Raw genomic sequence first — 10,486 nt, 5'->3', positions numbered from 1 at the left:
ATTACTTTTAGCCTTTATTTACATGTGAAGTTAGACTGTCTAGAGGATTTGAAGCCTGAATTAAACAGTTTATCCCTGAGATCAGTTAAGTAATGTATGTGAACTTGAGTTAGCTGGATTTAGTGGCTCATGGCCATTTGTCTATCTGGAACCACCAGACAGACCCTAATTGCCTTTGGTTAGTCTCAGGCAAAGTTTTCCTGATGTTTGTTATGATTTTTCTTCCAGAGGAAAGTGTGAACTCAGTTTCTCACTGTCACAAATTATGGAGTGGCATTTCCCACATTTGGGGAAATTGCAGGGGACAACACATTGAGAGAAGAGTTGATAAGCCTTGCCCTGGGAAAACTACCTTCCTGATGATGTCATCTCCCCTGGCAGGTTAGTATCTGTTATGATTTTTAATTATTTATTTTTCTTTATTATTTTCCTCATACATCTGATGTAAAAGAAATAATAGGTTACTATAGCTACTAATACTTTACATGTTTTCTGGTCTTTTCTTGCCGATGTTTTACAAAATAAGAAAAAAGCTACATGCCAAAGCTATGAAGTAAAGAAGGCATCACAAAATACCCATTTTAACCCGTGTTTTATTTGTTATTTCCAGTTAGGCATACTGTGTTCTCAAAACTGGGCACTGTTGATTGCAACTTTCTGCAATGGAGGTCGGGTTCTGGATGGTCTCACAGTTCTGATGCTGTTCTTTCTCCGGGATGCTTTCTTGCCTTTGACTTTTATTACTATTTTTGTTTGTATTTGCATGTTTTATTTAATTATTGGAAAAAGAATAGTAATTCTCATCATGGCTATTCCTCCTCAAAATTTTCATTAAATTCAGGAACCAGTGGAGTATAAAGTGATTTCCTCTTAAACCAAATTGAGTTTCAGAGTTGCTTTTGTCTCTACATATTGTGATACTGTGAAAGTTTCATTTGGATTTTCTGCATTTGGAGCAGGCTCTTTCATGCAGGGCATTTGCATTGCAATCACTGCGAGGGTCGGCCTCTGAGAGCTGCCTTTGTTCCTCCTCAATTTTGGTGGACTCTTTCACTGGCTGTTGTCTGGACAGGTGTTTCCATTTGGTTAGCATCTATCTCCTAGTTCATCTAGGCTTCATTACACCTGGTTGACCTGAATTGGCTCTGTTCTCTGTCTTTTATTCACACTGGCTCCCAGATGCCCCTGCCAGGGACGGTAGGCATTCCTTTTGTTCTTGGCCGAGTTCCCCATGTGAGTTGTGGTTGAGTGCCTGAATCTTCTGAGAACAGTGCTGACTCTGCCTCTTTATCTGTTCAGCTACCCTTCAGTTACCCTTCACTTCAGGCCGACAAATGTTTCACTTTTTATTTAGTGGCAATTACATCACTTTATGGTGGGAGTGTTTTTTTTTTTTGAAAGTCAACTCTGGTATTGAAATAAATAAGATATAATTGTAACTAGTTAAATCCCTATATTATCTAGGTTTATTTACACAAAATAAATTTAGTATTATATCTAGTTTTTGAAAATATAAATGGTACTATTCTTTTTGAGAATAATATTTTCTCTAAATATAATACCTATTTTTAAAGTTATTTAATTTTGCACTGAGATAGTTGTATGAAAATTCTATCCTATCTATCTATCTATCTATCTATCTATCATCTATCTATATATCATCTGTCTGTTATCTACTTATCTATCTTCTATCTGTCACACTTTTTTCCTACTTATTAAAATTTAACATGAGACTGCTCTGATTTCAACTTCAATCTCTTAATTTCAGTTTATGGAATGATTTAGTTTTAATTAAGTTGGAGTACCAATCATAGAACTTAGTTGATAATTGGGCTTGGTTAGTCACTTACCCTTATATTCATTCTCTATTTTCTTATTAATAAAATGAAGAAAACAATTCTTACTTTAAGACTTGAAATTTGAAACTCATGAATGAAAATAATAGAACTATCATGCTTTATTAGTAAAAGTCATATGCAAATGTTTATTATTATTATTCTTGTTTGCAGACTAATAAAATAATTTCAAGTTTTATATTCCTAAATATTCTTAAAACCAACCTACAGGATTGCAATTGGAAAATTCTTCATCTGGGTAAATTTCTCAGTTCTTTTTACCCCTTCAGTGGCATTTGACACTATTCAGGGACCAGTGATCAGCTGTGAGAGATTTTGAACAAGAGGCTGACGTAATTGGATACACGCTTTTCAAAGGTCACTAGGCTGAGTGTGGAAGTGAAGTGAAGTCAGACAGTGGAGTGATCATTCAGGAGGGTGTTGGAGTGACCACTGAAGAAGATAATGGCATTTGGATGGGCAGGGAGCAACACCGGCTGATGGAAGTGTCAAGGTTTTAGCCTGATCAGCTAGAAGGAATTCTGCATTTTTTTTCTGTGTTGGCAAACACGAGCATTATAAGATTTTTGCTGCTTCTTGCTCAGATGGGGAACACTGAAGAGATTTACAAGTCAAAATTTGCTGCTTTTCACAGGGATAGGAAACACAGAAGAGGAACACATTTGTGGGAGAAACTATTGGTTATTTCCCTACAAATTACAAGTGACCTATTTGTGGGCTTAATTATCTTACAACTGTGTATATTTTCCTGAAATCCAAGAAGATAGTAACCTAGTGATGGTGATTGAGGCCATAGAAATAAATAACATTGTTTAGGGGGGAATTTATACTCTGAAAGAGAAAAGGTTAAGACAGTATCTTTTAAGCATAAACAGAAGAGGCCCATTCTCTTAGTAAGGACTGGCTGAAGCTACCAAAAACTGTGGCACTGCCTTTATCTCGGGCAATCGGAGCTGCACGGAAGAGTGGTCCTTACCACAGTGTTCCCTGCTGCAGCCGCACAGATGCTAACTAGGAGCAGAAGTGCAGAGTCTACAGGATTTAGCAAACTGGAGGACATCATGCCTTCCAGCTAAAGCAGCATTGATCAAGTAAAGGTGGTAACCTGGATAAATGTGGGCTTAAGAGTGGGAAGCAAGAAAGTAGGCATAGAAAAAATGGACAGTCTGCTTCTGCGGAGCACATGCTTAGTCACTTAAGAAATGTAAGTAAATGGGATGCAAAACACCCATGAAGGAGAGATGGGGCCATTTTCATTTTGAGATAATTAGACTCTCTACACATTTGAATTTCCTTTGGATGAAGAGTATAACAAAAGAAAATAAAGCTAACAGGAAAAACAGAAAATGGATAAGCAGTGGGGGAGTGGGGTAGGGGTGGGGGTGGAGGGGTGGTGAGGGGAAGGAGACAGTTGTGGATGGTATCACAGCACTGAGGGAGGCATCTGTATTGGGATTCTGACAGCTTTCCCTGTGACAGGAAGAAAAGAAAGATAGGGTTTCAAACAACTGTGAGTTGTTTCCATTGGCAGGGTATATTTTTCTCTAGATACGGAATGAAAGCAATTTACCGGCTTATGGAGGAGCTGAGGGAGTTTGAAGATAATGGAAATATTTGAAACAGGTGCTTTGCGGAGTGAATGAAGATGCTAAGGAAGAAAGTAGCAGAAAGTTTGTCAAATTTCCATTCTTACCAATAATGGAGCAAGATCTTTGTGTCTTCAACCCTAGCTAGCGCTCCTTATGTCTTGTCTCTTTGGGAACAGGTTTGCTGATATCTCATTGTGGGTTTCAAGTGCATTGATCTAATGCTAGTGATGTTGACAACTGGTTTAAAACTGTTGACTTTCTGAAGTCTTTTTAGAGAACTGTTTATTGAAATCCTCTGGCCATTTAACTACTGTGTTGCTTAAGTTTCTAACCACATTGAGGTGGTGATTCCCTATGAGACGCAGGGTGGCTTACAAACACTTCCTCCCGTCTGTGGAGCATCTCCACTTCGTTGATATTTCCTCGCCGTGCAGAAGCATTTTAGCTCAATGCAGTCCCACTGGCGTCTGTTTTCACTGCTCTTGCTTGTGCTTTTTGTGTCATAGTCGAACAATCATTGCCCAAACTTGTGTCAAAAAACACCCCTGTTTCCCTTTTGTAGACCCATGGCTTCAGGTCTCCCTTTAATCCATTTTGAATTGATTTTTGTGCAGGGCTTGAGTTAAGGTCCTAATTTTATTCTCCTGTAGAGGATGAGGTGATTTCTCTAACACCATTTATTGACTAAACTGTTCTTCTCCCACTGTGAACTCTTGGAGGATACAATGAACATTTCTGAAAACATTCGTAACTAGAACTGCTATGTGACTTACCAGTCCCACCTCTGAGAGTGTATGTCTACAGACAAAATCAGAATCTCAAGAAGATACCTGGACTCTCATGTTCATTTCAGCACTGACTACAACAGCTGTAACAGACAGCCTAAGTGTCTGTGGTGGATGGATGGATAAAGATGAACAAAGACACACACACACACACAAATACCCTGGAATATCATCAAGCATTTAAAAATAAGTTCACAATTTCTTAGATCAGTCTGCAGTGTATTATGCAGAGGAACATCTGCCAGATATGCGTTCACTTAAATATGGAATCTAAAATATCATTTTGTGGAGACAGAGAGCAAAATGGAAATACAGTATAAACAGTACTAAATATACTTGAAATTTGATTAAAAATAGGTAGACTTTTTATTTGATACAGGGTCTTCCTGCTTATCCCTGGCTTTCCTTGAACTTAGTATGTAGCCCAGGCTGATCTCAAACTTAGAGATCCTCATACCTCTGCATCTTGGTGCTGGGATTGAAGACACGTGTCACCACGCTAGCCATAGGTACAATTTTAAGAATAAAATATGATTTTAATGGTAAAAGGAAATTCAAAAATTATCTTCTTGATAGATAATTATTGGGCTTAAATTGAAAGACTTTCTAGGTCTTAGATAACATTGTTCCAAAAGTGACTTTGGTCTTAGCTAGATTATTTACTGTTCTATTTTTGAAAGGTCATAGCATTCTTAGCTGCTCTTGGCCTTGATTCCTTTTGGACAAAGAATTGCAAGAGAGTTTGTTTGCTTCGTTCTTTCAAAATAGCCTCTCTTTCATCAACTAACTTTACTATAAAAATAAATTGTTGCTGAATGTAAGATTTAAAGGTTTATTTTTCCAAAATTTTTCTTAGTACTATATTCCTATACTCTCTCCATTAAGTACAAAGTTGACCATGTTTTTATGCCTTTCTAACACAAGAAAAATATTGAGACAGTGTGTTCCCTAAAATTAAAATGTCATATATAAGTACATGGGAAGATACTGGATGGTCAGTATTAATTGTCAATCTCACTGGGCTGGTGAGTCTTACTGGATAGCAACATTCTGGGTGTGCTTTGAGGGGGACTTTTGATGAGAGTAATGTTTGGATCTTGCCAATGGGAGCCTCACCTAATTAACTCAAGTCCTAAGTTATACCCAGAGACTGAGTGCAAAGGTCACTTGAGCTGAGCGACTACTCTTTCTTTTTCTTCAGACTAGAACTAGACTTCAGTTTCTTTGAATCTCAGCCAGCTGGAGAACGTGTTATTTCGCAGGCCACACAACCATATGGGTCAGTTACCAATAATCAGTGTCTCCTCCATATGCTTTTCTTTACCTTTCGATCGATAGCATGACAACAGGTAAACCCATAGTGGTGGAAGCTTGCTCCCATCTTGATAGATTGAGAAGCAGAGAGCTCAGATGAAATCAGGCTGAGTCATAATCTTTATGGTATCTCCCTGCCCCGTCAAGAACTTCTTTGAGCTGGGCCTGCCTCATCTAAAATTCATCTAGCTACCTCCCTACCTACCCATTTCTTTGTTTCTATTGGCTTTATTTCACTGGAGAATCTTAACTTACACAGATGTGAAAAGAATATTAACTATTGAAAATATCACGTTATAGGTTAGGGATGGAGCTCAATTGGGAGAGTGCTTGCCTAGCACTCACGAGGCCCTTGGTTTAATATCTGGCATTATGTAAATTGGGCATGATGGCACATACCTTTCATTCTAGCACTAGAGAGATGGAATCAGAAGGATCAGAAATTCAAGGTTTGGCAGGAGAGAAGACTCAGCAGTTAAGAGCACTTGCTGCTCTTGCAGAGGACATAGGTTCACTTCATAGCACCCACATGGCGGCTTACAACCATCTGTACCTCCATTTCCAGGGCATCCAGTGCCTTTCTCTGATCTTTACAGACACAAGGTACATACATGGAACACATATATACATGCAGACAAAACATACACATAAAATAAATAAGTCTAAAAAATTAATCAAATATGAGAAATTCAAAGTCATCCTTAGCTATGTAACATGGTAAGGCAAACCTGGAATAAATGAGACCTTAACTCAACAAAAGAAAAAGAAAAATTTAAAAATCAGAAAAGAAAGGAGAAAGGAAAGCAGAAAAGGAAGACATTACACTGTATTTAATGAATATGTACATTGTACATTGCTATATATTAAAAAAATTAAAATAAGGATCAAGGAGAAATTATAAGTACCCGATTTGTTTTTACATATAATTAATTATCACATAATACCTGGTATGTAGAATTAAAGTAATAATTAATAAAAAAAATAAAAAGTGTAGTACTCATAAAAATTTTGTTCTTGTTAGGAGCAGAGGACAAGAGATGACAGGTATCCATGGAAACAGAGCTGAAACACAATCTATTTTATAGATCCATTTTTTGGCATATGATTTCAGTGGAATTTCTGCATTAAATTATGGTAGTTGCTTACATTTTCAAATTGAACTTTCATTTATTTATTTGAAAATACAAAGGTAACTATGTGTTATGGTCATAAGACTTACTATCCTACTGACCTGCTCAGTATATCTCATTGTATATGATTGCTTCAGATAAATAACTAGATAATTATTTTTGGAAAAAAAACTATGTTTTCTTTTTCCTAATTTATAATGCATCATTTACCCTAAGGATCACGGTAAATATTCAACACTCATGGTAAAGCGCTTCATGTCTTCTTTTGACCAGATATCCACGAGGCTGTAATGTTGTTTCTGTGCTGTAGATGCAGAATGTCCCCAAAATTTATCTGCTAAAGGTTTGGTTGTGAGGCTTTGTGCTATGGACTTTTAGGAGATGAGACCTACTTAGAAAGAGTAGATTGTTGGAATCATGCCCTTCAAAGGATATTGGAATCTTGATGCATTCTTTGCTTCTGTTTTGCTTTCTGGCTTCCGTGAGTTGAGCAGCCTCCTCTGTTGTGTGCTCCCTCTGTGATGATGCTTCTCACCACAGGCCAGAACCCAGGAGAACTAACTGACAGCAGACTAAGACCACTGAGCGCATAAGCCAAAAAATGTTCTTCTTTGAATTGTTTTTCTGCTGCATTTTATAACAGCAGTGGAAATTGGAGACAGTGTCTTTCTTAATTTTATTTTTGACCAGTTATGGTTTTATAGTCATTTTAATATTTTCTATAAATAATTTGTGATAGAATTTATCAGGAAATAAAGATATTATTCAGTAAATAATAGTCTGACAAATCAGAAGTCTGAAGATCAGCTTTAATATAAATCTTTTTAAATCAATAATAAATTTATAAAATTCTTAATCTGGCCAATCTTCTGGTAGTCTACAAATTTCATGTTGAATGGAGTCTTTGAAGATGAAGTGATCCAGTGATACAGAAAGAAATAGATTGACTAATATCACAAGCACAAATTTATAGAGAATTAAGGTGCTAGCAAGGATCCTGTGCATTGTTTTCATTTTTATTTATTTTGGTTTTTCAAGACAGGGTTTCTCTGTGTAGCTCCAGCTGTGTTAGAATTTGCTTTGTAGACCAAGCTGGCTTCAAACTCACAGAGATCCTCCTGCTTCTGCCGCCCAAGTGCTGGGATTAAAGGTGTGCACTGCCAATGCCTGGCCTATTGTTTTTATTTTTATATTTGGGCTCATGTGTCTTTTTATTACTCATTTAAAAATGTTTAAGGTGTATAAAAAACAGGTTACACATTTTAAGAAACTACCCAAAGACAATTTCTTTTCACTCCTTCCCTTCATTCCTCTGTAATTTGGTTTTAAAATTTCAGTTCCAATCATAAATATTATAGACTGAATTGTCTTCTCTCTCAATTCATGCTGAAGACCCAACCTCCAGTGTGGCTGTCATTGAAGACTGGCTTATAAAGGTATAATTAAGGTTAAAGAGTCATGAGAGTAGTGTCCTAATCCATTATGACTCATGTCTTTTATTAAGGGACAAGCCATATGAGGCCTGTATGGGATGTAAGGGTACAGCTAGAAGGCAGCCATCTGAAAACTAAGCAAGGAGGTGCTAGAAATACCTTCTCAGGTATTGTGATCTTAGTCTCTAGCCTCCAGGACAAGGAGAAATAAACTTCAGTTGATTACAACACAGAGTGTGATATTTTGTTGTGATGATGCAAGGAGATGATTAATAGACTAGGCAAATATTTTCCAAACTGTCTCTTCAGGTAGAATGCAATGTTCCTTGGTGATTTCATATCTCAGTAGGAAACACAGGTAGCAAAGCTGTATCTGCTCACAGTGTCATGACTGTTTGCATTGAAACCTTATAATTCTTATCACCTCTGCTGTTTCCTATTGTCATTTATTTGACTTTGGTTACACCATTACTCATGATGCTGTATCATTCATCATGCCCCGGTGAAGTGAAAGCTGGCTTCCCAAGATGCTAAAGACTGTTTCTGTGCTTCCATAATAATGACCTGTGTGCAGGAAAATATGAATCACACACAATATATTTTCTAGACATGCTAAATTTATCTTTTAAAACTTTATAGAGTACGTATAGAGGTACACATCTTCCAGCCATGTCTTATTTGAATTCTGTAGGTGGCAGTCATTGTGTTCTAACACTGTGGGCACTAGGGATGTATGTGGTGTACAGGCATACATGCAGGCAAAATGTTCAGATACACAGATAAAATAAATAAGGAAAAGGACATCTTTAAAAAAGAATTAGCCTTTAAAGGGAGGCAGTTCTCATGGAATTTATTCATCATATCATGATTCCTGATCTCCAGAGGTAGCTAGTTTGAGAGACCAATAGAATGACATTTTTAAGTTGCAGTTACAATGACATATAAGTGACAATATCTTGAAACAGGGTATATTCTCTATAAGGTTGAGCATTCACTGAATTAGTCTTCAATGTGTGATGCTATCTTTCCTATATTTAGGATTCATAGGACCAGGACTCCAGGGATAAGAATGGAAAAGTTATTACTCAGCATTAGTAACCTACCAACAAAAGTTTGTTCCTAGGATCTTATACTTTTTTTTGGCCTAGACATCTTGGTTCTAAACAAAAGAATGCTTCTACTAGAGACATGCAGGTTGCTCTACTAGACTAAATGTTAAGACAGCCACCAAAATACTTCATTTATAACTGAATCAGTAATCAAGAATGTTAAGCTTACTGGCTGGGGTAGTTGTTCCTGAATATCAAAATGAAATTGAATTTTATTCAACAATGTAGGTAATGAAGACCATGTATGGAACACAATACATCATTTAAGGCATCTCAGAATTATAAGCCCTGTGATTATGTCAGGGAGTTATTACAAAACAATACTGGCAGGGTTGCTAGTGATCATTTGAGCCATTTCAAAAACTGTTTAAAAACTATGGCTCACTGAAATACTTGCTGAAGACAAATGGGAGCACAGAATGATTTGTGGAAAAAGGTAGTTAGAAACACAAGCATGCTGTGTTTTCTGTTATGGTTTTGACATAGTTTGAGTCTGTTCCCCAAGGTTCATGTGTTGGAAGCTCTGCCAGTGTGGCAATGTTGAAGGAAGATGGCACTTTAAGAAATGGAGCCTCATGGGAGGTTAACAGGTCACTGAGCCGTCATCTCCAGAAATGATCAAGGCTGAGCCTGTTGAATGAGTTTGGTCTTGCAGAGTGGTTGTAAAGCAAAGCAAACCCATATGCCTGGAGTCTACTGCACGTGGCCATTTCCCTTTCTGATCCTCTGTCAAGTTATTATTCAGCCAGTGCCTTCCAACAGAGGCTAAGCATACGAGATTGCCCACTCTTGGAATTTTAGCCTGAACATCTAAACAACCAAACAAACACATACAGTGTTCTCCATAAGATACATGGCCTCAAGTATTTTGTTAAAGTAACATAAGTGGACAAACTTTATTATTTTTAAAAAACAGGACTGGAATTGTCATGACTATTTCCTACTTGACTTAAATATTCATGTGTAAATATCTTCGTTTGCTTTATACCCCTATGCATTTATCATTTATCATAAAATACAATGGCTTTAGGTCACAGATTTTAATTTTATTTTATGCCATGTCATGTCAGTTATGGGAGCAGTAGAAAAATAAATATCACTTAAGGATTTCTATCATCTTTGAGGAAAGGTTCATGTGTTATAAGTTTTTCATTTTCTTTGTTTGGAGATTAGGTCTGGTTTAAGAAAATGGTTATGGGTCCAAAGTGAACAAGAGGGTGGGCATGTGAGGGTAAATTTGTGTTAGCTTGACTGAGCCATAGGGTTCTCT

At 37.0% G+C, this 10,486-nt stretch overlaps 1 non-coding gene across 1 annotated transcript; it reads right to left on the bottom strand.

The window, feature by feature from the left end:
- Positions 1-226: 226 nt before the first annotated feature.
- On the bottom strand, positions 227-389 carry LOC131907583 (U1 spliceosomal RNA). Its single transcript, XR_009378482.1, has one exon. It is a non-coding gene; the product is annotated as a U1 spliceosomal RNA (small nuclear RNA).
- Between the last annotated feature and the right edge of the window lie 10,097 nt (positions 390-10,486).

This window comes from Peromyscus eremicus, chromosome 3, assembly GCF_949786415.1.
Source record: "Peromyscus eremicus chromosome 3, PerEre_H2_v1, whole genome shotgun sequence".
Taxonomy (NCBI): Eukaryota; Metazoa; Chordata; class Mammalia; order Rodentia; family Cricetidae; genus Peromyscus; species Peromyscus eremicus.
Note: the sequence above shows the minus strand (reverse complement) of the source record. Positions and strands in the feature narration are given on the sequence as shown.